Raw genomic sequence first — 6,066 nt, forward strand, 5'->3', positions numbered from 1 at the left:
TCTTCATTGTAAAGTATGAGTGGATATAAATAACAAAAACAGAAAAAAAGACTGGAAAAACTCAGCAGGTCTGACAGCATCTGTGGAAAGTGCCAGAGTTGAGAGAAAGCCAAACCACAGATGCTGCCAGAACTGCTGGGTTCTGTTTTTATTTCAGATCTCCAGCATCCGCAGTTTTGCTTTTTATTTTAGTGAAATGTGATGTTTGGTGTGTTCACAAACAATGGAGGCTAGATAGGTCAAAGGTTCAATCTCTGGCGGATGTTGGTCGGCGATTTCAGTTGCTAAGATGAGGTTGCTGTAAATGTAACCAATAGCACTGCTTTTGGAATTGGAGAAGTGGGAAAATCAGCCACATTTTCCACTGCTGTTTGTTTGTTCTGTTGAGACATTTGTGAGAAAATGTACTTGTGGTGTAGATTAGGATCATACTTGGGTGAACAGCCATACAGTAGTTAAACATGGAGAGGCCACTTGTTTGAGCTACTGGAAGGTAGTTACCGGTCAATTTTTAAAAAGATTGCATTGAAGTATACTGCTGAGATATGCAAAATGACTTGCACATTGACTATTGGCTTGCTTATATGTGAAGCAAGCTGCTCAGCCATGTCTTGATTACAGATAATCTAGTGGTTGAGAGGTGCTTTGGCAAATCTTGAAGACCTGATAAACTGTTATGGATATAGCTTCTTTCATTTTCTTTCACACTGCTGAAGAAATGAATGATAAAAATGGCCATGAAAATCTAGTATTTAAGAGTGAAAAATATTAATCTCAAGATCAAAACCGTTAAGTCTGTGACAGGAATTACTTTAACAGAATGCTGCATGAACAACTTAAAAATGTTTTCCAACAGGGGTGGCACAGCGGTTAGCACAGTTGCCTCATGGCACCGAGGTCCCAGGTTCGATCCCGGGGCCTTGGGTCACTGTCCCTGTGGAGTTTGCACATTCTCCCAGTGTCTGTGTGGGTCTCACTCTCACACCCCTAAAGGTGCAGGATAGGTGGATTGACCACGCTAAATTGCCCCTTAATTGGGAAAAAAAAAAATTGGACACTCTAAATTTATCCAAAAAGCCATTTCCCAACAGAACATTGCAAGTTCAAGACCCAAAGCAGGGTGTAATTTGAATGTGTTGGTATTGTCAGTTCAAAATTGAATATAAGGGCATGCAATAGCAATCCTGTTTTTAAAAAAAAAATTTAGAATACACAATTTTTTTCCAATTAAGAGGCAATTTAGCATGGCCAATCCACCTACCCTGCACCTTTAGAGGTGTGGGGGTGAGACCCTCGTGGACACGGGGTGAATGTCCACAAGGCCTGAAAGACGTGCTTGTTAGGTGAATTGGACATTCTGAATTCTCCTTCAGTGTACCCGAGCAAGCGCTGAAGTGTGGTGACGTGGGGATTTTCACAGTAACTTCATTGTAGTGTTAATGTAAGCCTACTTGTGACACTAATAAAGATTATGATTTAGCCTTTCCAATCTCTATACACACTCTCTGCACACTTGAGAACATAAGGAGTATGTCGCATGTCCCCCTAGAGCCCGATCTTCTACAGTAACTACTTTCCCATTATAGAACATACAGTGCAGAAGGTGGCCATTCGGCCCATCGAGTCTGCACCGACCCACTTAAGCCCTCACTTCCACCCTATCCCTGTAACCCAATAACGCTTCCTAACCTTTTTGGTCACGAAGGGCAATTTATCATGGCCAATCCACCTAATCTGCACGTCTTTGGACTGTGGGAGGAAACCGGAGCACTTGGAGGAAATCCTCGCAGACAGTGGGAGAACATGCAGATTCCGCACAGACAGTGACCAGCGGGGAATCAAAAGTGGGACTCTGGCGCTGTGAAGCCACAGTGCTATCCACTTGTGATCCGTACTGCCCACATCCCTTCACCCCACGGAATAACCACAGATAGAACTCCTGCCCTGTAGTTTTGAGCACTCAACATCCACAGGAAAAAGAGGAAGTGTTATAAATAACGATTATTATGATAAATTGGAAGATCCAGCTTTGGATGCTCCCCCCAACCATTACAGCGGTGTTCTGGGATCCAGGGTTGCTGGCGGCCACCATCTTGAACTCCAGAGGAAGCTCCAGGCATTGTTCAGGTTTCTGCTCTCCACATTGTTCCAGGCCAGCATGTTTTTCCACAGGTGCGTATAAAATTGGGCATGGGTGGAAGATTGTGGTCAGGCCTTCGTCTGCATCCTATTCGTGGAATGCAAAATCAGTTTCATACTGGCTTCCAGCAGGTTTTTCGATCCACCATGCAGACACCAGTGGAAAATTCCACAGGAAATTCACACCAGTGTAAAAACGATTTTTGGATTCCCAACAAATTCTCCCCCACCCCTGTCGCCATTGAACTTACCTGTTGGGCCATGGAAGCATTACACCCAATTTGAGTTCACGGCATACTCTTAAACATGGAGTTTTAAAACCACTGGTAAGTGATTTTTAAAAATTCATAAACGGAGTGGCATCGCTTGCTAGGCCAGTATTCATTGGCCATCCCTAACTGCCCTCGAGAAGATGGTGGTGCGCTGCTTTCTTGAACTGTTGCAGTCCATGTGGTATATAGACACCCACAGTGCTGTTAGGGAAGGTGGTCCAGGAATGTGACTCAGCAACAGTGAAAGAAGAGCGATATACTTCAAGTCGGCATGGTGAGTGGTTTGGAGGGGAACTTCCAGGTGATGGCGTTCCATTGTGTCTGCTGCCCTTGTCCTTCTAGATGGTAGTGGTCGTGAGTTTGGTAAGTGCAGTCTAAGGAGCATTGAGACAGCCATTTCCCTTCAATGGGTATTGTTGCACTCATGCCAGACATGTTGTCCACAAGTTCTTTACTCTTACTCGAGTGTCAGCTGCTCCGACACCAGCTATCTTACAAACATTGACTCAGGTTACTCCAAAATAGAATATACATCAATAAATGCACTACAGTTCACGACCCAAAGGCAACACAAGGCATTTTTAATTGGTTCAATTGGTAACCCACCATACCTGTGGGCAACACAATCCAATTCCTTCATTAACTTTACCAAAACAAACATTTTCTCAATGCTGTACAAGTTCATAATGGAACAGTCTAGCTGCTTGGAGTTTGATTTCAAAATGCCAGGGATAATAATGGGGTACAGGAAAATGAAATAAGTTTTTTTTAAAGTACTTCCCTTATTTTAAAAAAACACTCAAAACACACCTTATATTTAAGGCACATGTTTTCTCCCCCCAGAGATAGTAGTAGCTTTATTGTTTAAGTATATAAATAAATTCAACAGTAATAATACTAATTGAATTGCAGAATAATTAGATGTTTATAAAACTTTTAGGACAATAACATTGCAACTTAAGAAATGGGTTTATCCTATTCAGGAACAGGACAACTTGTGTTCAAATTACCTGTCTGTGAATATTTGTTCCCACCTCAACCTTCTCAGATCAGTAATTAGGAGAGTTTTGATTGTGATTTGTCCAAAGAACACATTCAACAAAAAAACATTAAAATTAGGGGGAAAGAATATTTGGAATCACTTCTGTTACATTCACATTTGTGGAAACTTCTTGGTGAGGAGTGTGATGGGTTTATTTCTACTTTGAACCTTAGTTAGTAAAACTTATAACGTGTCAAGTTACAAAAAAATGGAGTCAGAAAGCTAACCAGTACAGTACATTTGTTCAGGATTGATTACTGCAGGTAAGCAACTTAAAGATGCCCCGATACATTGATGTATACATGAATACTCCTTTGAGGGAAGTGTTCTCTTTAGCTTTGAGAGGACAATGCTGCAGACAAATAGGTAAATGCCTTGGATTAGCAGTCCAGAGCATACGTTGAGGTATGTCTTAAAAGAAGAAAGGGGCATAAATTCAAAGGTGGGTAGGGCAAATTTAGAACCAATATCAGGAAGTCCTTCTTCACGGAAGATATGAGTGAATGGAAAGCTCTTTTGAGGTAAAATACTGGGGGAAGAAAAGATCCTGTCGACCCCAAGAGACAGTTGGAAGTTGTGCTGAAGTTATTTTCAAAGATAGATGAGTTAACTTTGGCAACATAACCTTCTGCATCTGCTCTTGGCTTGTGACAGGGACTAGGAATACAAAGTGCAGCAGACAGAAAATTTTAGCATCCAAGTAACACGTGATGTAGCTGAAAATGTTTGCCTGCGGGACTAATAGGTGCGCTTGAGAGCAGATGGGGTGGGGTGGGGGGGAGGGGGGGGGGGGGGGGGGGGGGTGGAAGGCTCTTTGCCAAGGTCTTACATGTTATACCACAGCAGTGGCAGATGTAATCATTTTATGAAGTGGTCTCTGATAAAGTACCAATGGTCAATAACCTAATGTTCAATGAGGGATAAGAAACAATCCAAGGTTTCAGCTTCAGTTGCTTAAAATATAATAGCAAATAGATATATAAACTTTGATCAAGTCAACAGTAGGACAATAATAGTGTTAGTATAGCAGATCCTCAATAGAATGTTTTTCTGCTGCATTGCTATTGTTGATACATCATTGATTTTTTTTTAAAAATTCCCAATTAGGGGGCAATTTAGCTTGGCCAATCCATCTATTCTGCACATCTTTGGATTGCAGGGGTGAAACCTATGCAGACACGGGGAGAATGTGAAAACCCACAGACAGTGGCCTGGGGCCAGGATCGAACCCCAGGTCCTCGGCGCCGTGAAGCAGCAGTGCTAACCACTAGGCCACTGTGTCGCCCTGTGGAAACATCATTGATGGATCCCTGCATTAAAACAAAAAGACTATAACAATAAACGTCCTCTAATTTTAACCAAGGCATGTTCCTAATGAGGCATTATCGGGAAGTGCCAACACGAGCACCAACATTTTACTACTTTGCAAATTTCTAATTTAGTTTAAATAATTTCGGCCAAAAGAAAGCAGATTTTGCAAGATTAAAGCCATTAATGTCATTTGCCATTATTTTCTAAATAGATTTAATCTGTTTCTTGCTGGGAATTTACACTTTCCTTTCCTGAATCTCTCCCTTTTACCTAATCATGTGATAATGAGAGGATAAAAAACAAAATGGGTTCCCCAAAATCAACGGAAACTCCTTTAGCAAAGCATCTATCACGATTTTAAATGCAGAATGACAATTATTATTGACTTTGGCATCTATGCCTCGAATGTGATGCTAACATATTAAATAAGTAGAACTGATTTGTAACATTATAAATAAAATTGTGGATTTAAATATAGATTTCAGCATTCTACTGGAAAAATAATTGACTAGTGCTTTAGTATCAGTTGCAAGTTGCCATTTTCATATACTCATATAGAATTATCAATTGTCATAATGTACCATATGAAGGTTTAAATAAAGAATCATTATTATCTACAGCTTATTGAAAGACAAAGAATGCTGAAAATCGGGTGGTACTTTGCTGAAGTTCATAATTTCTTGCATATGTTGCAGCCTAGCATCAACATTTCTTCTCTGGTAACTTGGTGGATAAATTTATTATTGTGTTTTAAGTTCAAGAGATCAATTAGATCTTGGGTCAATCTTGGTCTGTGAGGAACTAGATGTCATTTAGAGTTATCAAGCACTTCTGCTTGAGCACATGACGCAGGACAGAAGGTCAATAAGGATGTTTCTCCTGAACATTATTTTACAGCCCTTGCTGCAAAACATAAATGTCGATGTGAATCTTGGTTGGTCTAGGCTCAATGATTTGGCCCTGGCACACAATGTTTAAGTTCACATCTTAAGAAAATGCACACAGTGAGGAACCAAACAGCTGCCAGTTCTATATCCCAATATAATGTCAGCACCCTTAGAAAGGAAAAAAACTACTGGGGAAGAAATGTGTTTACTCTTCACAATGATAGGATAACTTGGTTGAACAGTATGACTTGAATGATTGCAGGTGGTTGTGTGTCCAAAGATCAATGTATGCATGGTATAATAGGGAGAACAAAATGTGGAAGACAGCGATACACTTGATAAGATAAAAGAAAATCAATGAACAAATCTAGAAGTGAAACAATTGCATATCTTAGGGGCCCATGAATGGAACATA

Source organism: Scyliorhinus canicula, chromosome 17, assembly GCF_902713615.1.
Source record: "Scyliorhinus canicula chromosome 17, sScyCan1.1, whole genome shotgun sequence".
In the NCBI taxonomy this organism is placed as follows: domain Eukaryota; kingdom Metazoa; phylum Chordata; class Chondrichthyes; order Carcharhiniformes; family Scyliorhinidae; genus Scyliorhinus; species Scyliorhinus canicula.